This window comes from Dermacentor albipictus, chromosome 6, assembly GCF_038994185.2.
Source record: "Dermacentor albipictus isolate Rhodes 1998 colony chromosome 6, USDA_Dalb.pri_finalv2, whole genome shotgun sequence".
Lineage (NCBI taxonomy): Eukaryota > Metazoa > Arthropoda > Arachnida > Ixodida > Ixodidae > Dermacentor > Dermacentor albipictus.
Window position 1 is genome coordinate 97,158,205 of NC_091826.1, and position 27,099 is coordinate 97,185,303.

At 49.0% G+C, this 27,099-nt stretch overlaps 1 protein-coding gene across 1 annotated transcript in view; it reads right to left on the reverse strand.

Moving 5' to 3' along the window:
- Positions 1-27,099, reverse strand: part of LOC135907489 (calcium-activated chloride channel regulator 1-like) — a 187,096-nt gene that overhangs the window by 45,972 nt on the left and 114,025 nt on the right. The window lies entirely within an intron of this gene.

A 27,099-nucleotide genomic window follows, 5' to 3' on the forward strand; every position in this document is an offset into this window, starting at 1 on the left:
ACGACTGGTGTATCCAGTGGCATATGACCCTAAACATCTCGAAATGCGCGCACATGGTTATTACACGTAAAAAAATCCGCTAATTTGCACTTACACGATAAATAATATGGACACTAAACAGGTAGAGGAATTCACATATCTTGGAATTACAATTGATTCCAAGATGAGCTATACCGTTCACGTTAGGTATGTTTCTGCGGCAGCAATGAAAAAGTTATGGTTATTAAAGCACCGTTTAAAAAACTGCACTAGTGCTACCAAATTAACTGCATATAAGGCAATTATTAGGCCAACACTCGAGTATTCCGATATAGTCTGGGACCCTCACACAAAGGCTGGTATAGACATTATCGAAAGAGTACAAAAAAAAGCTCTTAGATTTATCTACAATGCTTACAATTGGCGCATTTCAGTCATCTCTTTAAGGTTGCGATCTGGGCTCCAGACACTAGAAACTCGTCGCAAAATGCACCGTCTACAAGCAATGTATAACATAGTTAACAACCACACTAAAATGAGATTTGACAACTACATGCAATTTAACAAATCGCGACTGACCAGAGGTAAGCACAATCAAACAATATTATTGCCGCGCGCTAGAACAAACGCATATCTTTATTCCTTCCTGCCCAAGACAATTCGCGAATGGAACGCTCTTCCGCAAAGCGTGGTCAACTCAGCCACTCCAGACTCCTTCTTATCTGCATGACAGACGTGCTTGTAATGTCATGCATTCACTGTACCTTTGCTTGTTCAAATTATGATGACTCATTTACTACGCCTTTGCTATTGGCAGCAATGTGACGGCATCATTGTATTTCTTTTGTGTATTTGCATATGTTTACTTTGCCTATTGAACTGTTTTTTTTTACTCTTTTTATTTTTTTTACCCCCTTGAGGAAAAAGTTTGAAATCACGTGATGTTGTACCACTCCTGCCTGGGCTTCCAAATGGAAGCCGGCAGTATTCTGAAATAAATAAATAAAATGCCGCAAATTCGACGAAGGTGCCTCTTTTGTAAGTGTGAAAGGTCACGTGGGAGCCAAAAGTAGCAGGTCACTGCGCAGCCGACGGTGGCGCCTTCCCGAACCAGGTGGGTCCAGCCTAGTCCGTGTTTTAACATCGGCAGGCTACAGGATGAATCAAGGCTGGCGCCCAGTGCGGGTGCGTGGGTGTTCCCTGCGGCGAAGGCAAGAAGAGATTAGGTTGCTTCCGACGCGCTCGTCGCCGCTGCCAAATGCCGCAAAAGTCGACGAAGGTGCCTCTTTTGTAAGTGTGAAAGGTCACGTGGGAGCCAAAAGTAGCAGGTCACTGCGCAGCCGACGGTGGCGCCTTCCCGAACCAGGTGGGTGCAGCCTAGTCCGTGTTTTAACAGCGGCAGGCTACAGGATGAATCAAGGCTGGCGCCCAGTGCGGGTGCGTGGGTGTTCCCTGCGACGAAGGCAAGAAGAGATTAGGTTGCTTCCGACGCGCTCGTCGCCGCTGCCAAATGCCGCAAAAGTCGACGAAGGTGCCTCTTTTGTAAGTGTGAAAGGTCACGTGGGAGCCAAAAGTAGCAGGTCACTGCGCAGCCGACGGTGGCGCCTTCCCGAACCAGGTGGGTGCAGCCTAGTCCGTGTTTTAACAGCGGCAGGCTACAGGATGAATCAAGGCTGGCGCACAGTGCGGGTGCGTGGGTGTTCCCTGCGACGAAGGCAAGACGAGATTAGGTTGCTTCCGACGCGCTCGTCGCCACTGCCAAATGCCGCAAAAGTCGACGAAGGTGCCTCTTTTGTAAGTGTGAAAGGTCACGTGGGAGCCAAAAGTAGCAGGTCACTGCGCAGCCGACGGTGACGCCTTCCCGAACCAGGTGGGTCCAGCCTAGTCCGTGTTTTAACAGCGGCAGGCTACAGGATGAATCAAGGCTGGCGCCCAGTGCGGCTGCGTGGGTGTTCCCTGCGACGAAGGCAAGACGAGATTAGGTTGCTTCCGACGCGCTCGTCGCCGCTGCCAAATGCCGCAAAAGTCGACGAAGGTGCCTCTTTTGTAAGTGTGAAAGGTCACGTGGGAGCCAAAAGTAGCAGGTCACTGCGCAGCCGACGGTGGCGCCTTCCCGAACCAGGTGGGTCCAGCCTAGTCCGTGTTTTAACAGCGGCAGGCTACAGGATGAATCAAGGCTGGCGCCCAGTGCGGGTGCGTGGGTGTTCCCTGCGACGAAGGCAAGAAGAGATTAGGTTGCTTCCGACGCGCTCGTCGCCGCTGCCAAATGCCGCAAAAGTCGACGAAGGTGCCTCTTTTGTAAGTGTGAAAGGTCACGTGGGAGCCAAAAGTAGCAGGTCACTGCGCAGCCGACGGTGGCGCCTTCCCGAACCAGGTGGGTGCAGCCTAGTCCGTGTTTTAACAGCGGCAGGCTACAGGATGAATCAAGGCTGGCGCCCAGTGCGGGTGCGTGGGTGTTCCCTGCGACGAAGGCAAGACGAGATTAGGTTGCTTCCGACGCGCTCGTCGCCACTGCCAAATGCCGCAAAAGTCGACGAAGGTGCCTCTTTTGTAAGTGTGAAAGGTCACGTGGGAGCCAAAAGTAGCAGGTCACTGCGCAGCCGACGGTGGCGCCTTCCCGAACCAGGTGGGTCCAGCGTAGTCCGTGTTTTCACAGCGGCAGGCTACAGGATGAGTCAAGGCTGGCGCCCAGTGCGGCTGCGTGGGTGTTCCCTGCGACGAAGGCAAGACGAGATTAGGTTGCTTCCGACGCGCTCGTCGCCGCTGCCAAAGACGAGGGCAATCGCTAACGAGCAAGAAAGAGCACCAGGCAGGGCCAAATCGGAGATTCGCGAGTTGCTCTCCGCTCTAAGTGACAGCATAAAGCAGGTAAATGAAAAGTTCTCGCTCTTCCACAGCAACATGGCGTCCATGGAGGACCGAACTAATCACCGGCTCAGCAAAATTGAATCCTTCTTAGAAAACGTTGTAACACCTGTGCTGGTACCTAAAGCTCGTACACTCCCAGCAACAGCATCGACTAGTAGCAGCTCGGGGGCGATCGGCCCTCCAAAGGTTAGCACAGCACCTCAAGAGCAATACGATGGCCACTCAGACTAGCTCATTCAGAATGTGGCAATGGAATTGCACGAGTTTCCTTCCCAAGAGGGCGCCCCTGCAACAATATATTCGCTCCCACGCAGAGAAGCCAAATGTTATCGTTTTACAAGAAACATTAACATCTAACGTCACGCTGTCTCGCTACAAGTCCGTAGCAGAACACGAAGGACGGGGGATCGCTTTACTGATTATCAACAAGCGGACCCACATCACTCACGACCTTAACATGACAGCAAGTAAAGTCGAATACATGGTGATAGAGATAATTCCTAACCCAACTAACCGCGAAAGTATATTCATCCTGAAAGCCTACAGTAGTCCCAAAGCTCCAAGACAAAGCTTCAAAGCCCTAATCACCAAGGCCACGCAACTAGCGCGCTACTCCCCTTTGATCATAGCTGGTGATTTCAACGCGCCGTACCACACCTGGGGCTACCCATATAATACTAACAAGGGGGAGGAACTCTGCCGTGAGGCTATAAACCTAAACTTGATGCTAGTCACGGACTCAGGGTTCCCCACCAGATGCGGAACATCGTCGAGCCGTGACACGACACCGGATCGCACCTTTGTCAGGAGCAATGCAGCCGTCAAGTGGACGAGCCTCGGGGTAGACTTTGGTAGCGACCATTAAATCTTGGCCACGCACCTCCAAATCGAGCAGAAGAGACAGCGTATGTTCCAGTAGACATCATGATCATCATCATCATCAGCCTAGTTACGCCCACTGCAGGGCAAAGGCCTCTCCCATACTTCTCCAACTCCAACTACCCCAGTCATGTACTAATTGTGGCCATGTTGTCCCTGCAAACGTCTTAATGTCATCCACCCACCTAACTTTCTGCCGCCTCCTGCTACGCTTCCCTTCCCTTGGAATTCAGTCCGTAACCCTTAGTGACCATCGGTTATCTTCCCTTCTCATTACATGTCCGGCCCATGCCCATTTCTTTTTCTTGATTTCGACTAAGATGTCGTTTACCCGCGTTTGTTGCTTCACCCATTCTGCTCTTTTCTTATCGCTTAACGTTACACCCATCATTCTTTCCATAGCTCGTTGCGTCGTCCTCAATTTCAGCAGAACCCTTGTCGTAAGCCTCCAGGTTTCTGCCCCATATGTGAGTACTGGTAACACGCAGCCGTTATACACTTTCCTTTTGAGGTATAGTGACAACCTGTTGTTCATTATTTGAGAATGCCTGCCAAACGCACCCCAGCCCATTCTTATCCTTCTGGTTATTTCAGTCTCATGATCCGGATCCGTGGTCACTACCTGCCCTAAGTAGATGTATTCCCTTACCACTTCCAGTGCTTCGCTACCTATCGTATACTGCTGTTCTCTTCCCAGACTGTTAAACAATACTTTAGTTTTCTGCAGATTATTTTAATTTTCAGACCTACCCTTCTGCTTTGCCTCTCCAGGTCAGTGAGCATGCTTTGCAATTGGTCTCCTGAGTTACTAAGCAAGGCAATATCATCAGCGAATCGCAAGTTGCTAAGGTATTCTCCATCAACTTTTATCCCCAATTCTTCCCACTCCAGGCCTCTGAATACCTCCTGTAAACATGCTGTGAATAGCATTAGAGATATCGTATCTCCCTGTCTGACGCCTTTCTTTATAGGGATTTTGTTGCTTTCTTTGTGGAGGACTACGGTGGCTGTGGAGCCGCTATAGATATCTTCCAGTATTTTTACACATGGCTTATCTACACCCTGATTCCGTAATGCCTCCATGACTGCTGAGGTTTCGACTGAATCAAACGCTTTCTCGTAATCAATGAAAGCTATATATAAGGGTTGGTTATATTCTGCACATTTCTCTATCACTTGATTGATAGTGTGAATATGGTCTATTGTTGAGTCTTGTCTTGTTGAGTCTTATTGTCTATCCTGCCTGGTCCTTTGGTTGACAGAAGTCTAAGGTGTTCCTGATTCTATTTGCGATTACCTTAGTAAATACTTTGTAGGCAACGGACAGTAAGTTGATCGGTCTATAATTTTTCAAGTCTTTGGCATCCCCTTTCTTATGGACTAGGATAATGTTAGCGTTCTTCCAAGATTCCGGTACGCTCGAGGTTATGAGGCATTGCGTATACAGGGTGGCCAGTTTCTCTAGAACAATCTGACCACCATACTTCAACAAATATGCTGTTACCTGATCCTCCCCAGCTGCCTTCCCCCTTTGCATAGCTCCTAAGGCTTTCTTTACTTCTTCTGGCGTTACCTGTGGGATTTCGGATTCCTCTAGGCTATTCTCTCTTCCACTATCGTCGTGGGCGCCACTGGTACTGTTAAAATTTCTTAACTCCTCAGCTACTTGAACTATCTCCTCCATATTAGTAACGATATGGCGGGCTTTGTTTCTTAACGCACACATCTCATTCTTGCCTATTCCTAGTTTCTTCTTCACTGTTTTTAGGCTTCCTCCGTTCCTGAGAGCCTGTTCGATTCTATCCATAGTATAGTTCGTGATGTCCGCTGTCTTACGCTTGTTGATTAACTTAGAAAGCTCTGCCAGTTCTATTCTAGCTGTAGGGTTAGAGGCTTTCATACATTGGCGTTTCTTGATCAGATCTTTCGTCTCCTGCGATAGCTTACTGGTTTCCTGTCTAATGGCGTTACCACCGAATTCTATTGCGCACTCCTTAATGATGCCCATGAGATTGTCGTTCATTGCTTCAATACTAAGGTCCTCTTCCTGAGTTAAAGGCGAATACCTGTTCTGTAGCTTGATCCGGAATTCCTCTAGTTTCCCTCTTAGCGCTAACTCATTGATTGGCTTCTTGTGTACAAGTTTCTTCCATTCCCTCCTCAAGCCTAGGCTAATTCGAGTTCTTACCAGCCTATGGTCACTGCAGCGTACCTTGCCGAGCACGTCTACATCTTGTATGATGCCAGGGTTCGTGCAGAGTATGAAGTCGATTTCATTTCTAGTCTCACCATTAACCCGCTTGCGGAAAAAGGTATTCATTACCCGCATATTATTCTGTTCTGCAAACTCGACTAATAATTCTCCTCTGCTATTCCTAGAGCCTATTACATATTCCCCCACTGACTTGTATCCAGCCTGCTTCTTGCCTACCCTGGCATTGAAGTCGCCCATCAGTATAGTGTATTTTGTTGTGACTTTACCCATCGCCGATTCTACGTCTTCATTAAAGCTTTCGACTTCCTGGTCATCATGACTGCATGTAGGGGCATATTCTTGTACCACCTTCAATTTGTATCTCTTATTAAGTTTCACAACAAGACCTGCCACCCTCTCGTTAATGCTATAGAATTCCTGTATGTTACCAGCTATTTCCTTATTTATCAGGAATCCAACTCCTAGTTCTCGTCTCTCCGCTAAGCCCCGGCAACACAGTACATGCGCGCTTTTTAGCACTGTATATGCTTCTTTTGTCCTCCTAACCTCACTGAGCCCTAATATATCCCATTTACTACCCTCTAATTCCTCCAATAATACTGCTAGACTCGCCTCACTAGATAGCGTTCTAACGTTAAACGTTGCCAGGTTCAGATTCCAATGGCGGCCTGTCCGGAGCCAGGTATTCTTAGCACCCTCTGCAGCAGCACAGATCTGACCGCCGCCGTGGTGAGTTGCTTCGCGGCTGCTGCGGACTGAGGGCCGGGGTTTGATTGTTGTATTCATATAGGAGGTTGTGGCCAAGTACTGCACCAGGGTGGCCAATCCTGCTCTGGTGAGAGAGTGCGTTACCGGTTCTGGTCACCGGGATCAGGCCGCACTCCAGGCCTGTTTGTGCAATTTTCTCAACAGACGGTTGTGTTTGTTGTATTTTCCGGTCGAGAATTGTGCTACACCGGGCTTTGAATCACGGTCCTGTTGCACTGGGGACGGATACTCTACCGTCCCCGCAGCAGTTAAATTAAAAATAAATTATGGAGTTTTACGTGACAAAACCACTTTCTGATTATGCACGCCGTAGTGGAGGACTCCGAACTTTTCGACCACCTGGTGTTCTTTAACGTGCACCTAATTCTAAGTACACGGGTGTTTTCACATTTCGCCCCCATCAAAATGCGGCCGCCATGGCCGGGGTCCGATCCCGCGACCTCGTGCTCAGCAGTCTAACGCCATAACCACTCAGCAACCACGGCGGGTTCCGCAGGAGTTGTACGCCTCAATTAACCTACAGTGGTACCCTATTTGATCAGTCAAGGTGGACCAATCTGAGCTCGGTTATACCGCATGGATGGTTTGTCACGATGGTTTCTCTTGCCGAGCCTATAACACTCGGCAAGAGAACCTGGTATTTATGACTTGCACATGCGTGGCCACGCATATTCGAGGATATATAATTTTTTTTAGGAGGGTTTCCTTACATTGATAAAATGAAGAAAAAGACATTAAAAAGGAAGAAAAGAAGAAAAAAAGGGGGGGAAAAGGAACATAACATGTGATTTGAACTCGTGACCCTTCAATGTTGCCCGGAAAGGTTGCTCAGTCGGTTGGTTCGTCAAGCCACTGGTTACTTTGAAGCGCCACAGCTCCTGCTCCGAGCCTCATACTTATGTGGAAAGGGACTGATGATGTCCGCGACAGTCGATTGGAAGGCATAATTTCTTGAAAAAATGGCCGCCAGAGGAGCAGCGTGAACTCAAGCGGCTTTAGAGACTAGGAAAACTGCCTGAAAATATTTAGACTTGAGGGGATGCTTCCTTAAAAAACTATAACATAGCAATCAGCACTCGAATATAATTATAACCCTAATAATAATTGTAAATATTCATCTCATTTATGGGGTCGCATGCGCGTGCTGTTTCTTTGTCTCTGCGTGTAGTAGTTAAGAGAGCCAGTTTAAGGGCGGAGAAGAGGGAAGGAAAGGAAAGTCTCTTAAGCAAACTTGCAGCGCCGTGGTTTTAAAGCGCAACCGTGGTAGCGAAACGGAAGGCGATATACGCGTGCGTGGCCATGATACGCGCATGACAAACTGCCTTAAAATATTTAGACTTGAGGGAAAGCTTCGTTAACAAACTATAACATGGCAATCAGCACTCGGATACGACGAGAGAAATTATTGAGACGTGGAAAACTCCCTTGAAATAAATCTGGTTTGCGAGACAAATGCTTCTATGTATTGAACCTCTTAAAAGATGAGAGGGGAAATATGCGCTCACCGAGAGGGCATCGTCAGCACGAGACCACCACCAGGCACCTTACAGAGACTGGGACAAATTTCGTAATATTAGGGAAGAGCGAACGGAGAGTGTGGAGAAGCCTAGCCTCGAACAATTGGTTGTACAGGTTAGACAAGACATCAAAGATACTACCAATGAGGTTTCTACCGATCTTCCAGTGGAAAAGATGGACAGCCGTCTAGCTCACCTGTTGGAGGCCAAGCAGTCGCTCCTCGCCAGGTGGAAAGGAGAACGGCTCAACCGCAGGCTAAGAAAAAAGATATCGGAAATCAACAGAACTATAGAGGAACACTGCAGAGCCCTCTCTAAACAACATTGGGATGAGCTGTGTAACTGAATCGACGGGCAGCTGCGCAACGGGGGCACCTGGAACCTCCTAAAGCATCTCCTCGACGAGACAAACACTAAAACAAACCAACGCAACACACTGGCGCGCACCCTACACACAGCAAAGCGAGAATATTCGAGCAATTAAAGTTTATCCAAACTAGTGAAGAAGTACCTATCAGTCGCATCGGGCCCTACACCACCTTCCCCTGACTACGAAGGCTCCGACAACCCTGAGCTCGACGCAGAATTCTGGATTGAGGAGATCAGGCAAGCGCTCCATCCCCTCAACGGCAGATCGGCTACGGGTCCGGACAAGATCACAAACAAAGCTCTACGGAACCTCGACGAAACGTCCATCGAATACCTAACGGCCATCTTTAACCAAACCTGGAGCAGCGGTAAAGTCCCGGAAATGTGGAAATCGGCCAACACCATTCTCATCCCCAAGCCAGGCAAGCCGCCCAGCCTCGATAACCTCCGCCCAATTTCGCTCACATCGTGCGTGGGGAAGGTTGCTGGGCACGCTACTCTAAACAGGCTTTCACGCTACCTGGAGCACCACGACATTTACTCACACAACATGATCGGCTTCAGGATCGGACTGTCGACGCAGGACGCGATGAAGCTCATCAAGCATCACATTAGTGACTGTAATACGCGGGACACGAGAGCCATACTAGGTCTAGATCTGGAAAACGCCTTCGATAACGTTCTTCACTCGTTTGTTTTGAACACAATCTCGGGTCTTAACCTGGGGAAGCACTTTCATTCCTACACGAGATCTTTCCTGTCAAACAGAGAAGCCACCCTTAAGATCGGGGACCTGACTTCAGACATGATCAAGCTGGGGTCTGTTGTGCCATTACCACAAGCCCGGATTCCGAATCTGCAAGATGCGGAATCTATCCTGCGAGCGCCATAATTCTCCCTTCACAAGACAAGATGCTGCGTCGTCGTGCGGGAGAAGCCTCGGCGAGCAGCGTGTTTAGACGTGTCCGCGTGTGCCAGACGGCCCGGCGCCGCACCTCCCTTGCCTGGAGGTCACCGCGCGCGCGAACTTTGAACCGGGTGGCGAGCGCGGTCGCTGGTTGGACCCCTCGGACGATCGTCGTGTGCTGACTTGGTATTGGGCCGTTTGAGTGACAATGGGCCTCGGGGATTATAAAAGCAGCGACACGCCGCTCGAAAACAGGATCCGCTGACCCCACCGGGAGAGCGTGTCGCTCCCGACTGGGGTGAAATGTGTCACGCGTTTTCGCCGGACGTCGTCGTGCGAGAACAGTCTCGTTTGTTGTGAGCACTCGGCCCCAGTGCCGACCCGTCCATGTCCTGTATGATAACCTGTATATAATGTATAAAGTCCCTTTTGTTATTCTCATCGACGCCAGGCTCGGAGTCATCGCTACCAACGCTCTGTCACGAAACGGGTGACGAGCGCTACGGGACCACAAAGCCGTAATCGTGGTGCAGCGGTACAAGTTCGTAACACTGGTGGCACAGGTTGGGAGTCCGTAACACTGGATGGCAGCTACGGGATTGACCGGCATCAGCTACCTCGGCGCGGTGAGTGCCTGAAGTTTACCTCAAACACCAGACTTTCTTTGACACAGGTTATAGTAGCTTAGGGAAGGATTTGGTGTTGCATTGTGATAACCTTGTGTGTTTCAAGCCTAGTAAGAGTGTTTTGAAAACCAGGGGATGCTGAGGGGGTAAACAGGGCAGTGTGTGAAATACTTGCATATGTCTTACTAGTAGTGTTATAGTAGCGTACGGCAGGTATATTCAAAAAGGGTAAACAGCAGGAGGACAGTGTGAACGATGGAGAAGTACAAGGTGAAGGAACTTCTCGAAATTTGTGAGGAGTTGGGCATTGAGTTGGGCTCAACCAAAAGAAAGAATGCGATCCTTGAGGTCATGAGGACTGGGGACGTAGCGGCTGAGGAAGCCGCAGAGGCCTTGGCGGGTATCAATGAACGTCGCGAAGAGGAAAAGGAGGAAAGGAGAGAACAGCAACGTCGCGAGGAGGAAAGAGAGGATAGGAGAGAGAGGGAACGGCGCGAGCACGAGCTTAAAATGAAAGAGTTGGAGATCCGAAATAACTCGCCGGCGCCTAGTCTCACTTCTAATGTTCCAAGAATACGCGATCAACTTCCACCCTTTGTCGTCGGAGAGGATATGGCCAAATACCTCGTGAAATTTGAGCACGTGTGTGAACGGAATACCATTGAGCGATCCCTTTGGGCACAGAATCTGTTAGCGTTGCTTCCTGGGGAGGCATCAGACGTAATAACTTGCTTATCGAAAGAGGCGTTTGAGAGCTACAGTGATGTGAAGGAAGCGCTACTGCGGAAGTACAAATTGTCGCCCGAAGCTTTCCGGCAGAGGTTCCGGTATGCAAAAAAGGGTAAGGAGTCGAATGTTGACTTCGCGTTTCGTCTAAAAGCCGACTTGGTGGAATGGCTGAAGGGCGAAGAGGTTTACGACGACCGCGACAAAATTGTCGAATGCATCGCGTTGGAGCAGTTCTACCGTTGCATTGATGAGGATGTCCGGCTCTGGCTGCAAGATAGGCTAAAGGAGGTTAAGCTAAACAAGGCAGCAGAGTTAGCGGAAGAGTATTACACCCGCCGCAGCTTGCACAGCAAGGCAGTGCGCATAGAAAAAGCAGATAGAAGAGATGGGTTTTACGGGAAGCCCGACGAACGGAAGGAAATCACGCGTCGCGAGCTTCGGGACGACGAATCCCTTACCAAAGAAACTGTAAGGGAAGGGCAGAATACATCTCAGAATGATGACGATGGTCCGAAACAGCGAAACGAAATGACGCGTTCTTTTGAAAAACGGAAACCGTTAACCTGCTACAATTGCAAAAAGCAAGGGCACATCGCTGCAAGCTGCCCAGAGAGAATTGCTTTTGCAACGATACAGGAAACTCACAAAAACATACGTCTATTGGAGCCCTATGTGCAGGAAATTAAGGTAAACGGCAAGAAGTGCCGAGCACTGCGGGACTCTGCAGCAACTATGGACGTTGTTCACCCGTCTTTCGTCTCCTCGAGTGATTTTACAGGAGAGTGCGTTAGGATACGGCAAGTGGCCGAGAAGGAGAGTGTCTGTTTACCGATCGCAACGGTTAGCATTGAAGGAGAATTTGGGAAACTTAACACCGAAGCCGCTGTGTCAGCCGCCCTCCCGGAGCAATTTTCCTACCTCTTCTCAAATAGCTCGGAGCAGCTGCTGAGGGATCAGGGCAAATCATTCTTTGCCGACGTGGCGTACATGGCCCCCACGCGATCCAAAGCGCGCCCGCTGTCGAGGGAACTTGACTTAGCGTCGGTGAGCGAAAGGCGGTGCGGCACACGGACTGATCACGGTAACTTGAGTGGCGAGCAGTCACGGGAGAGGCAGAGCTCGGAGGCTGGCCTAGACGAGCGGGTCCTGGAAGTGAGTGGGAGTGACGCGTGCAGTGCTAGCCGCGATATAGACGCGACGCCGCAATTAGGCGACGCGGGCTCCACACTCGCTCCGGTTTCCGCCAGCCGGCAGGAGCAGGCCGCAGTTGAAAGAGAAAGTCTGATTCGCCAGCAACAGGAAGGCTGTTCATTAGACGATCTGAGGAAGAGCGTCAAACGGGGAGTGGAAAAAAAGAGGGTTTCATTTGGCAAGGAATCTGGCTTATTGTCCCGCCGCTACACGGATAAGCAGGGTCGCAAATATAAGCAGCTTCGGATTCCGCGAAAATATCACCGGGAAAAATGAATGACCTCATTTGCTTCCTCAGAAGTATGTTTTCGGTCCAAAGCGATTTCAAGGGGACCATTCTATTTGTCATTATTATTGCTGAATATTAATTGTTTCTATTTTGTTGTGTTGATGATTTGAAAACTGATTGTTTAAGCCTTGTGTGCTAGATCGTACACCTGCCTCTTGTTGCAGCGGGAGAAAAAAAAGGGGAAACAATTTAGTTAGGTTGATTTGAATTATGGCCTTGTCTGGTGTTTGACGGGAGACAGAGGGCACTTGTTCGTGTTGGGTGTTGCCTTTTGCCGGTCGGTTTTGCAAGCTGCAGAACGACCAAGCGGGACCAGTGGCGAGAAGCAAGGTCTTAGGAACGACCCGAGCGGAGCTGGTCAAGGTGCCTTGGCGACGACGTGGTGAGCAGAGCTCCTGTCCTGGCGAGTCGGCCCTGGGCACGTGATGTTACCTGGCGTCCCGACACTGGACGTGAACTTGGACGAGCCTGACGAACGTGCGCGCCTGGCATCCGAGCCACGTGGAGGCCGCTCGTCTTCCCGGCGCCTTATCTGAGGGCGGGGATGCTGTTGTGCCATTACCACAAGCCCGGATTCCGAATCTGCAAGATGCGGAATCTATCCTGCGAGCGCCATAATTCTCCCTTCACAAGACAAGATGCTGCGCCGTCGTGCGGGAGAAGCCTCGGCGAGCAGCGTGTTTAGACGTGTCCGCGTGTGCCAGACGGCCCGGCGCCGCACCTCCCTTGCCTGGAGGTCACCGCGCGCGCGAACTTTGAACCGGGTGGCCAGCGCGGTCGCTGGTTGGACCCCTCGGACGACCGTCGTGTGCTGACTTGGTATTGGGCCGTTTGAGTGACAATGGGCCTCGGGGATTATAAAAGCAGCGACACGCCGCTCGAAAACAGGATCCGCTAACCCCACCGGGAGAGAGTGTCGCTCCCGACTGGGGTGAAATGTGTCACGCGTTTTCGCCGGACGTCGTCGTGCGAGAACAGTCGCGTTTGTTGTGAGCACTCGGCCCCAGTGCCGACCCGTTCATGTCCTGTATGATAACCTGTATATAATGTATAAAGTCCCTTTTGTTATTCTCATCGACGCCAGGCTCGGAGTCATCGCTACCAACGCTCTGTCACGAAACGGGTGACGAGCGCTACGGGACCACAAAGCCGTAATCGTGGTGCAGCGGTACAAGTTCGTAACAGGTCTAAGGGGACGCCACAAGGGGCAGTAATATCCCCAACCCTCTTTAACCTCGTCATGATTGGACTATCCAGGACACTCTCTGCTATCGACGGTATCAGTCATACCATATACGCAGACGACGTTACCATCTGGTGTACGGGAGGTAGTGACGGACAGGTAGAGACGGCCCTGCAAGAGGCGATTGATGCTACCGAGAGATACCTTGAGTCCACGGGCCTTCGGTGCTCACCGCGCAAGTCGGAACTGCTAGGTTATCGACCAAAGCGCAGAGGCCCGAAACCAAATGGGTGGAAACCACTCGCCGAATGCGACATAAAACTGCGCACAAAGGACGGAGGATATATTCCGAGGGTGGACGCTATCCGGATTCTCGGCATGATGGTAGAGTCGAATGGTTCAAGCAACCAGACAGTGCTGCGACTCACTAAGAAGACGGACAATGCCATCAGACTAATCAGAAGAGTGGCCAACCGGCAGCAAGGCTTCGGAGAAGATAACCTCGTGAGATTGGTACATGCGTTTGTGATGTGTCATTTCACTTACTACGCGGCTATGCACAACTGGCAAAGATCGGAGCGGGATAAGCTCAACACATTAATCAGGAAGGCAATCAAGAGAGCTCTCGGCCTCCCCATATACACTCACACGGAACGCTTACTTCAACTTGGCATGCATAACACGCTAGAGGAAATAGCGGAAGCACATGAGAGGGCCCAGTTCGTCAGGCTATCTACCACAAAAGCTGGAAGACACATCTTACAGGAACTGGGCGTTCCCCCCACAGTAATAAAAACAAAGTTCTGTAGCATCCCTGGAGAGCAGCGGGACCGCATCATTGTCGCCTCCATCCCACGAAACGTCCATGCAGAGCACAACGTGGGAAGACGTCGGGCGCGCGCGATGGCTCTCCTGGAAAAGGCTCGTGAACGGACTTCGGAGAACAGTTTCGTAGACGCAGCGTGCTACGCCGACGGACAGGCCTTCGCTGTAGTTAGCGCAGATCATGAAAGGCAAATAACAAACGCAATCTCGATTCGGACGACGTCCTCTGAGATCGCAGAGCAGGCTGCAATAGCGATAGCCCTATTGGACGACAAGAGGAGATCAATCTACAGTGACTCCATATCAGCTGTTAGGGCATTTGCCAAAGGAACCATATCCGAGCTGGCCCTAAGGATACTAGGAAGCAAGGAGATCAAGCCACTCACATTGATCTGGTTTCCAGCCCACATGGGAAAGATCGAGGGTGCCTCGCCCAACCTCAACGAGTCGGCACACGGAGCTGCGCGAGGGATCATCAACCGCGTAGCTATCGGACAGCGTGACGCTGGGGGTACTGACAATCGGGACTCTGCTTCCTCCTACACCAAAATTACTAAGCACTTTTATTTGGCTCGGAGGATCTACCCCCTCCCACATTGCAAACTCAATAGACCTCAAGCTTTGACACTGAGGCTTCTGCAGACGGGGGCTTACCGAAACCCCCTACTTCTTCACAAGGTGAACCCCGAAATTCAGACAACAAATGCATGTGCACTATGCAATGATTTAGCGAATTTACCTCACATGCTCTGGCGATGTCCCGTGTTACAAAGCAATAAAAACAACACTTCACGTTGGGATGCGGTCCTACACAGCCCCAACCTTGAAGAACAGTTAGGCGCTGTCCAACGGACCCGCGACGCAACGGAGAGACTCGGCCGCTCTGTCCCGACGTGGGAGCGGTCCGCTGCGCGCTAGTGCGTGTCCTAAAGGACCCTAATAAAGTTTTTCATCCATCCATCCATCCATGTGCCACATCTCTGGGACATAAAATCGGGCAGGGTACGCACTATCGCGCATAAGCACTTTGCCGGCTGGCGGTTTGAATTTCCAAGCTCCAGCCGCTGCCCAGCAAAACGGCCCTGAATTCCACAAATTGTGGGAAGAAAGCTCGCCGCTCCAGCATGTGAAGTTGCCGCTTCCCTACAAAAGAACATCTGTCATGTACGAAACATCGCACGCAGCTCCTAGCCTGTTTGCGCCCCTACACTTTCGGCAGCCAATATTCGATTCACTGCACGGGCTAAGCCATCTCGTCATCACAGCAAGACAGACTTATCGCAGAGTGATTCATATGGCGAAGGTTCAACAGCGATGTTCGAAGCTGGGCAATAGGCTGCAAGCTGCACATGCTGTGAAAGTGGCCTGGCACATGTGTTTAGCGGTGCAGCCCTTTCAATCACGTGCGTTTAGAGTTGGTGGGATCTCTTCCGCCCTACCAAGTTTTCAAGTACCTCCTCATGTGTGTCGGCTAGTGTATGGGGTGGCCGGAGGCGACACCTCTACAAGACGTCAAGGGCAAAACAGTGGCGGAAGCATTTGTTGCCACGTGGCCACTGTGGTTCGGTTGCGCTCTGCACATAACTACTGACCGAGGCCGGTAATTCCAAAGCACCTTTCTCTTAAGCCCTGGCGGGACTGCTGGGCGTGCGCCGTCATAACACCACGGCTTACTACCCACAGAGCAGTGGCATGGTCCAGCATCTACACCGACATCTGAAGGGGTCATTGACCATCACGCTGAATAGAATGCATTGGGATGAAAGGCTAGGATATACAAAGGATCCAACTACTCCTTCGTCAGTGGCGTAGCTAAAGATGTCGACGGAGGGGGTTGAGGGGGCTCACTTTCCAGCTTGTCCTCCTCCTTATAGAATGCCTTGCTGGATCAAATACATAAACGATAACTGCATTGTCTTTGCCAAAGATGCTGCAAACAAATTTTTGAACGCTGCACACTGTTGTTGTTTCGAAACATATTTGTTCGAAACCAGCGAAGCAGTGCATGCTGCGGATATAAAAAATGTAATGCCATGAAATAAACAAGGTCAAATATTTTAAATAAAACTATCATTCAAAAACTTTGTTTACTTTTTTGTACATATGCAATGGCCAGAGAAAAGAATCGCATTGACGCTGTCCTTTGTTCGAATTTATTGCGCAGGCGCTGTGAGTGGTCGTGTATTGTAACTCCACCGAAATTATAGTCTCAGCTCACAGAATATATAAAAAGCAGTAGTTGTGCAAAATATACGAGGGCGAAGCAAACGAAAGTGAGCCGACGCGAATCCATAACCAATGGTGTGCTTTATTTAAAAGTAGCCTCCATGAGCAGTTAGACATTTGTACCACTAACTAATGCGAAGCGTGATTCCCGTCTGATAAAACTCCTTGGGTCGCTGCTTAAGAAGTCTCTAACTGACCATTTCACGTCATTGTCCGGCACTAATCAGGTTCCCTTCAGCTGTTTCTTCAATTGCCCCAACATGCGGAAGTCCCAGGGACACAGGTATGTGCGTTATGGCAGACGTTACTGCGTTTCCAACTTGAACTTTGCCAGTTTTGTGCCAATTCGATCGGTAGTGGTCCCTTTTTGGAGGAAAGGGCGGCCATTGCTTTCTTTGGCGGTGGTGAATTCGAATGTTTTTACTGTAAGCTTTGCCATCGTGTTCCAGGCTCGTAGTAGTGGCGCAATCTCAGAGACAATTGCAGAACAGAAGTCATCACGCTCATTGTGATACCGGATCAGACGGGTCGAGGCAGCGCCAAACGTCTCCATCTTCTGGCGGTGGTTAAAAATCTTGGGTATCCACTGCGCACACAAGGGCCGATCACCGAGATATTCATAAATTATGGTGTGAACCGAACTGTGACTGATGTTCACACGCTCTGCCAGTTCATCGATGCTTATCCTCCGCTCTTGTCTAACCAGCTAATGAACTTTTGAAATAGTGTTGGGAGTAATGGCACGGTGGCTTTAGCCCGGTCTTGCCTCGTATTTGCAACTTTCACGTCCTTGCGTGAACCGTTTGCTTCAACCCTTCACAGTGACCAATGAAATGCAATGTAAAACGCAAAAGGCAGCCATATGGCTACTAATTTCTTTTCGGGAAGTACCTTCAAGTGTCAAAAACCTCACTACACCACGCTGTCCAACTTCTTGGACGTCGATTATGTCACGTAATTATGTTCAGTTCAGTGCATAAGATCAATAAAGATCATTATTCCTTAAGACTGCGTGTCACTTTTGTAAATGAGAGATGCTTGTGTGCTGCCAGCATGCCTCACTGATAAGTGAACAGACCATAATTGCACGGGGTGGGTTGGATCACTTTCATTTTAATCGCCGTAGTACATTAGAAATGTGAAGATACAATGGAATATAGAAATGCGAAGATGCAGCTTGATAAAGGGTAGAAGAGTGTCACTAGAAACAAAGTTCACGGCACATATATAGAAAACAACGCAAAAAAATCAATATACGTATAAGGGTGTAGCGCTAGAACGACACCGCATCGTTTCTGCGACGACCTCACAGGCTGATTTACCGCCCTTTCCCAGCCCCTCCAAAAGACGCTCGCTGATTTACTAATCATTCAGTAGGCATGCTTACAGCAGTCGTTGCACTGTGCCTCATGCGCAACTTTTCGTTGCTCCACAGGTGCGTAACAATTTGACCCTGCATGCTAAACGCACTGATAATCGCTCACTTTTGCTGGTCCCATGCTCACTTGTCTTATATGCTACTATGTGTGATTCGCTCGACGTGGCTCAGTTGTTGCAATTCGGTGATGTTGAGAAAAACCCGGGTCCTCCAAGGGTGCAGAGGTCAGCTCAATATGACTGTCTCGAGTAGTGTTCCCGAATCACCGTCTGATCCGATGAGTAGCGCCTTAGAAATCCTTAAAGACATAAGGAAGACGACAGTCGAACTTACTAAAGCTCACTCCATGTTGAAATCAGATATGAAGCATGTGAAAACCAGCCAAAACCTAATTGAAGGCAAGCTAACCAATATTTTACGCCGTCTTGAATCACAAGAAAATAAATATGAAGCACTACACATATTTTGCTGTAATTTCGCCAAAATTCAAGAAAGCGTTGACCTGTTGAAAAAGCAGCCGCACACCAGAGATTCGCGCTTAGACGACTTCGAAGACAGATCAAGACGGAATAACTTGGTGTTTTATGGCATAGTCGATTGCCATGTGTCATGGCTGCAAATTTAACTGAAAACTATGGATGCCTTGTCGTCAGCGATGAGAAATGCATTACAACTGAACTCAGTTGAACGCGCACCTCGAATCGGGGCTTTTCAAAAACGAATTGTCGTTTGGTTTTAAGGAAGCTATGAAACTTTGAAATTAAGGAGAGCACATTTTAGTCGCGCAGCCAGCTTAAAGGTAGTACCATTTCAGTATCTGAGTACTGCTCGCCTGCGACAAGGCTCGCTCGAAAAAAGCTTCGCAAATTTGGTAAAAACCAGCCTAATTCCCCCTCATTTAAACCCAATTGTAACAAGGTTTTCACTGATAAACAATGATTCGTGTATGAACCAACAAACGACAGTGTTAAGGGAGTTAAAACTGGTTTTCCAGATCACGCAAGACTACATGGTAATCTGCGTCATCATCCTAATGCATAGCAATGCGCGAAAGGGAATGGCGTATCTTTTAACACCACAAGCCTCCGTGCTTGTTGCAAACGCTAGAAGTGTGTTTCGCATACACGACGAACTTGTATCGCTCATCGGTAGCTGTAGTGGTGATATTATTGCATTGACGGGAGCGTGGCTACAGCCTCATGTGCAAGCTTGTGAAATCTTCGACTTGTCTCGATTCCGTACCTACCGTTGCGATCGCATTGCTGGGAAAGGCGGAGGCGTACTACTCGTTATTTCAAAGTCCCTGCAGTGTCATGTAGTCCACGTTCACTGCAACCTGGAAGCTGCGTGCGCGTGCGTTGATATCCGTTACAGTAAAATTACGATCGTTGTTTGCTTCCGCGCTCCATCCTACCCATCCACTTTCACCGCTGAGCTGCACGATGTGCTTAACACCCTTATTTCGCGGCATCCTTCCAACCCCATTAAATAACTGGAGGATTTCAACTTGAAGTTGAAGTTGAGGTTTATTTTCCTTCAAAGATGAAAGAGGAAACTGCGACAAAAGGCGGTAAAGCCTGACGAGGTCACAGTTCCCCAAAACAGCCGATACAGCAGTGAGCAACACAGAAATGAATATTAACATAGTATGATAGTGAAAAATACATTGCATCAAAACAACATTGCATCAAATACATTGCATCATAATATGATAGTACAAACCACAATCTATGATATCATGATTTCATGAAAAGACAATATTACTATGAAAAATATTACTTTTATTGCAAAGACAGTATAGACAAGATATGCTGGGCAACTGAACCTCCGCACTGTTATCCATTTTCTTTACAAACAAACAACTTTCTTCATCTCTGCTCTGTGTTTTCCCTAACACAAATGTTATTAGAACCAATTAGGATCTCATAAAACGCTGCTAACCTCCTTGAGGTAACCTTATGCTCTCATCCTGACATAGTTACCTCTGTTTCACGCTTACCGGGCTTAAGCGATCACCTGGGTCCATATTTCAACATATCTCCCGTAATAAAACCAATAAATGAAAAAATTATAGTATTTCACCACTATGATAGGGCGAACTTTGAAGCTAATAATATGTCTACAAGCTTGTGGTATTTGACTGTTTGAACGAGGCGCGTGGGTGCCATCACTCGAGAAAAGAGGAAGAACGAACTGGGCTCCTGCTGTGAATCTAACCGTTGAGCGTTGCAACCGTTGTTGTAAATATAATCTGTTAATAATCGCTCGCCTTACTGACCCGTTTTTCGCGTAATATTGTGGTGGAGGTGGAACGTCCCCCTTTCTCGCCACAGAGATCCGAAGTGGCCGCACCATCGTCTTCTCAGCCATGGCTTCCGCTGGAACCACCCCGTCACCGCCTACACCTGCGGCGCCAACCACAACGCGCGTTACGGTCCCTAGTCTCCGAGATCCTGCGACATTCTCCACCCGAAATGACGTTGACGTCGATGACTGGCTCAGTAGTATGAGCGTGTTAGCCAAAGCCACCACTGGGACCCTACCATCATAGTTGCCAATGTGATTTTTTATCTCTATGGGGCACCGCATGTCTGGTTTCACACCCATGAGGCAGGGCTCTTCAATTCGGACATCGAAGAGCGCCTTCGCGACCTGTTTGGCAACCCTTCAGGTCGCTGACAAGCTGCGCGAAACGAGCTTGCTGCTCGTGTCCAGTCGTCGACCAAGTCGTATGTCTGCTACATATAGGAAGTGCTCGCGCTTTGCGGAAAGTCGACAAGCACATGACCGAGGCTGACAAGGTGGTCCATATCCTAAAATGCATAGCGGACGACGCCTTCAATTTTGTCGTCTATAACGACGTTTCTACCGTCTACGCCATCGTCAAAGAATTCCGCCGCTTCGAGGTAGCCAAAAGCCGCCGCTTAGTCCCCAATTTTTCCGGCACCCAAACACCCCTGCCACATCCCCTTGCTCCGCTCTTACCGCCAGACGACGATTTCAAGGGAACGTCACATTTATCATTCGCCGTGAGATTGAAGCGATGGGTCCGGTCCCCTTCATCCAATACCCCCTGACGGTACCCTTGACGAAGCGGCTCCCAGTATTTCCATTACTCTAGCAGTTGTGCGGAAAAAAATTGCAAACCTTGACATCCCTACCGGCTGCGCTGTCTCCCGAATTGATTCGACACCCATTCCCATGTCCACAACCTTCAATGAGCAGTATTTAGCTCCCAGACGACGCAATCCTGCTGAATAGCAAACCCCAGACGACAAACCGATCTGCTTCCGCTGCCGCCGCGTGGGCCATGTATCCTGCCACTGCCACACCAACTGGATACCGCCGTACTGGAGCTCGTTCCCTGCTCTTCGCCCATATGCTGACGCTCGCCGTTATTCACCTTACCGTCTGTACACTACTTCGGATGCCCCTGACAGCCGCTCCTCCATGCGATCGCCATGGCCTCAACGCCATCGCCTCCCGTCACCCCAACCTCGCCGCTTTTCCTCGCCAACTTAACGGCCGGAAAACTAGGCCATGCAGCTTTTGAAGGCACTGTTGCGTCGCGTTCGTCCTGTCCAAATCTTCCGTTGACGCTCCTCACCAACACGAACCTAATTGAAGTAGACTTTGATGGTGTTCCGTTGACGACATTATTGATAGTTGAGCCTAAGTTTCCATAATGAGCGCTAACCTATGTCGTCGCATCAAAAACGTTCTCACGCCTGCCATCACTCGAGCCGTGCGCGTCAGCAATGGCGCCACTGTTGTCGTCAGGGGTGTCTGCACTGCTCGCACAGGAATTGCTGGTCGCCAAGTTCGAGTCCTGTTCACCGTTCTGACCAATTGCCCTCATGATCTAATCTTCGGGCTCAATTTCCTGAGGACACATTCTGCCCTCATCGACTATTCCACCGGTACCCTGTGCCTCGAGCTTCCTTTTCTTTCAGACGTTCGCCCCGAACGCCCTCTGCACTACATCGTTTGTTCGCTTACCTCCAAAAGCCCTAACCTTCGTCGACCTGGCCTCAACAGCATCTGTGCCTGATGGCGACTCTGTCATCGCACGTATTCGTGATGTACTCCTGGAGCGTGACATCTCTGTGCCACACTTCGTCATAACCCTTGCCGTTAATCGGATGTGTCTCCCTGTTAATAAATTTGGCTTGACAAAGCAAGTTTTACCTGTAGGCGTAGCGGTGGCCTGCTCCGGTCTGTGACACATGACCACGTCAATGCTTTTGCAACCGACGCGTCTCCAGATCCTCTTGATTACCCGCAGGATGCCTTGAACGTCGACGGCCGATTGAGTCCTATAGTCGCTCCTGACCTCGCGCGTGACCAAGGAGCCACTCTATATCGCTTTTGCTTTCATGCCGCGACATATTTGACACTGACAACCCACCACTTGGTCAAACGTCCCTTGTTAAGCATCAAATAAACACTGGTGATGCTGTTCCCATTCACCGTCGACCATACCAGGTGTCCACAGCAGAGCGGCAAGTTATTCAGCAGGAAGTACACAAGTTGCTTGCCAGAGGTATTGTTGAGTCCTCGTCGACTCCTTGGGCGTCACTGGTCGGGCTCTTCAAAAAGAAAGATGGCACGCGGCATATCTGCGTTCATTATCACCACCTAAACACAATTACTAAAATGACCTTTACCCTTTACCACGAATCGACGACGCCATTGATTTTCTTCACGGTGTGAAATACTTTTCATCCATTGACTTTTGGTCTGGCTATTGGCAGATTTCCGTCGATAAGCAAGATGAAGAAAAGACCGCTTTCGTCACTCCAGATGGCCTCTACCAATTCAAGGTTATGTCGTTCGGTTTATGCAATGCCGCCGCCACGCTCGAACGGATGATCGACTCTCTTCTTCAAGGTATCAAATGGTCAACTTGCCTTTGTTACCTCGTCGACGTCTTTATGTTTTCGCCTACATTTGAGACATACCTTGAGCGCATCGCAGCTATCCTTGACGTCTTCCGCAAGGCTGGGCTCCAATTACACTCGTCGAAGTGCCACTTCGGGCGCCGACAAATTACAGTGCTAGGTCGTCTGATCGAGGCTTCCGCAGTACAACCGGGCCCGCAGAAGGTTGCAGCAGTAGCGGCTTTTCTTGTACCTCAGTCTGTCAAAGACGTCTCGAGCTTTAGGGGGATTTGTTCTTATTTCCGACGGTACGTGAAAGGTATTTCGTAGGCACTCGCTCGACCACTCGCTAAACTTCTGAAGAAAGACGTGCCTTTTACGTGCGGTTCCCCTCAGGCTGCCGTATTTTCACGCCTTATCACGATTCTCACCAATCCACCAGTCTCGGCCCACTTTGATCAGTCCAGACCTACAGAGGTCTGAACCGACACCTGTGGTTATGTGATCGGTGCCGTCTTATCGCAACTCCAACACGGACACTACCGCCTTATGGCCTTCGCTAGAGGGCTACTGACAAGTGTCGAGTGTATCTATTTGATTACCGGGCGCGAATATCTTGCTCTTGTCTGGGCTCTTTCAAAGTTCCGCCCATATCTATATGGCAAGCGCATCTTACTAATCACAGACCATCATGCCCTCTGTTGGCTTTCGTCACTCGAGGATCCTACTGGCCGGCTCGGTCGTTGGGCCCTCCGACTACAAGAATATCCCTACACAGTGATTTACAAGTCGGGATGTCAACACCAAGACGCAGATTGCCTCTCGAGCTCTCCACTCGAAGACGTGCCCTCTACGCCTGATACTGACACCGAGGCATGTGTTCTACTGCTCCATGTCGCCGACGAGCAGCGTCGTGACCAGTTCCTGCGCATAATCATTGACCACCTGGAGTCATCACTTGCCGACAGTTGCCTTTCGCGTATTCACGCTTCAAGATTGCGTGCTCTACCGCCACAACGTTCACCCCGACGACCCTGCGGTACTCCTAGTGATCCCTGAGTACGTTCGCTCGGCTGTTCTCCACGAACTTCCCGACCTCTCCACTGGCGGTCACCTGAATGTGTCACGTACCTGCGACCAGATCTACCGACGCTTCTTTTGGCCAGGGCTTGCTCGTTCCATTCGGAGATACATAGCTGCGGCTGAGAAATGCCAGCGACGCAAGACACTATTGACGATCCCAGCTGGGTACCTTCAACCACTCGACATTCCCGCGGAACGATTCTTTCGGGTTGGTTTGAACTTACTAGGCCCTTTTCCGCTTTCTACCTCAGGTAGCAGGTTGATCGCTGTGGCCACAGATTACGCCACGCGCTACGCCATCGCCGAGCGCTCCCTACAAGCTGCTCCACAGATGTCACCGATTTTCTTCTACTCGACGTGATTTTGTTACACGGAGCCCCATGACAATTTCTCTCACACCATGGCCGGACATTTCTATCAAAAGTTATCGTGAACATCCTGCAGTCCGAGGCAACGAGGCACAAGCTATCCACAGCATATCATGCGCAGTGAGACTGCCTCACGGAGCGTCTCAATCCCACTGTCGCAGACATGCTTGCGAAAGATCTCTCTTCAGATTACACTGACTGGGATCTCGCTCTACCATTTGTCCCATTTGCTTATAATTTCTCACGGCACGACACAGCCGGTTATCCCCATTATTCTCTCTCCTCGGTCTAAAATCAGCACTCTAGGGAAATTGGCCGTGACCGCCTTCCGGAATCCCAAGAGATTCAAAGGCGTTTGTACGACCGGCGGCGCCGAGACGTACACTTCCCCCCTGGTTTTTTTCTGCTTTTATTGTCTCCGTTGCCTCAGGTCGGCCTGTCAGAATAACTGCTGTGTCGGTACACAGGCCCATACCGAGTGCTTCGTGCCGTGAGCTACGTCCCATCTGCACCCCAGTCGAGTGACAACGTGCACGTTACATGACTGAAGCAGTATCACCCTCCCAGTGATGACATTTCGACGCTCCTGGGCGTTGACTATGCCGCCGTGGGATTATGCTACACGTGTATTGTATTTGATTGTTGGAACGAAGCGCGTGGGCGCGATCGCTCGAGATAAGAAAAGGAAGAAGGAACTGGGTTCGCGCTGCGAATCTAACCGGTCAGCGTGGCAGCCACTGTTGTAAATAGAACTAAACTGGTTTCAAAACTAAGATACATGAGCTCACCGACAAGTTTATTCCGTGAAGTGTAATATCCTTCAATGTTCAGAAACCCTGGTCCAACTCCAAGTTTAAGAAGGCTTGCCAACCAAAAAAGAACGACCGTATCGAATAGCAAATAAAAGTTGACTGACACCAAAGGGGAACACTTAGAAGGCGGCGAACAGTACATACAAAGAAGGTATAAAGCTGGCAAAAATGCATTCCAAGTACACACTTTGCCTGATTTACTTGCGAATGTGCCTAAAGATGTTTTGGCGTGTTATTAACGCTTCCAAAGATAATTCGGTCACATCGACCGATTTCAGTGGCTCACCGGTACCCGAAGATGTATGCCCTCATATCCTTAATTATGTGTTCTTTAACAACTTTGTCGTGTGTAATGACCCTGTGCTTCAGACTCTTGAGTGCTGCAGTTACCCATCTACAGACTTTAGATTCATTGAACCTCTTGGGATCGAACGTGTAATTAAACATCTGAAGGTGTCCTGGTGCAGATTTCGTCAACGCGAAATTACTGAAGAATACTGTTGTTCATTCATCTCTTCTGCTTTCATAGATTTTTCAGCAATCCTTAGATGGCTGTTAGCTCCCTGCAAATTGGAAGGTCCGGAAAGTGGTCGCTTTGCATAAGTCCGGTAGCATACATTCGCCCCTTAACTACTGCCCCATGTCCCTCACCAGCTTTCCATGTAAGGTTCTAGAACATGTTTTGTACTCACGTTTAGCAAAGCCACTTAGACACTATATCAATTTTTCACAAAAGCACAACATGGTTCCCTAAAAAATTTCTTTTTTGGAACTCAACTTCTTTCTTTTACTCAGCCTTCATCTTATTCTCGACAAAGGTTAACTCGCAGACTGTCTTTTCTTTAATTTCGTCAAGGCCTTCAACAAAGTGTGCCATAAATTGCTTCTATTTATACTTGGTAAACATAATCTTGATCCTAACCTGTTTGCATGGCTTGAGCATTTTGTCCTTAATCCGTCACAGCATGTTGTGTCAAACAATATGTCCCCATTTAAACCTGTAGACTGATTTGCTCAAAGGATCAGTTATTGGCCCTCTTCTAAACTAATATTACCGATTTACCAAATGACATTATTCTCTAATATTTACCTCTTCGCAGATGACTGTATTATCCTCCGTGAAATCTCGGACAAATCTGATAATAAAGTTTTACAAGACGATATAGCGCTATCTCTAACTGGTGTGACGTTGGGTAATGCAACTTGTCGTAAATATTTGTAAACGTATGCGTGTAACTCTCAGAAATATTCCTCCACCGACCTAATAGCCTAATGACACTCCCCTAGAGGTCCTAAACTCATATAAATACCTAGGCATCCACATAACCTCGTCACTTTCCAGGTCGTTGCACATCGATAAGACAAATAACAATACTAGGCGCATGCTAGGTTATCTTCTCCGAAATTTTTCTTGTGCTCCTACATCATTAAAATTATTCTTATATAAAATGCTTATTAGGAGTAAAATGGAGTATTGCTCACCCATCTAGGACCCGCTCCTCAAAACCCTTATTCAATCTCATAAACTAATCCAAAATAATGCCGCACTTTTCATTCACAGCATTTACAACCACGCATCAAGCGTAACTGGCATGAAAAACGCTTTGCTAATTGCACCTATTTCAACATAAAGAAAGCACTTACACCGTGTTGAAAGAGGTGCAATTAGCAAAGAGTTCTTCATGGCAGTTACGCTTGATGTGCGGTTGTAAATGCTTTGAATTACGAATATAAAGCAAAACATTTGAAAAAAAGTCTACCAAGATAAACATACTTTACACGGCTGATTAAGGGTTTCGAGGAGCGGGTCCTAGATGGATGAGCAATACTCCATTTTACTCCTAATAAGCATTTTGTATACGAATAATTTTGATGATGTAGGAGCAGAAGAAAAATTTCGGCGAAGATAACCTAGCATGTGCCTAGTATTGTTTGATTTATCAATGTGCAACGACCTGGAAAGTGACGAGGTTATGTGGATAACTAGGTATTTATAAGCATCCACAT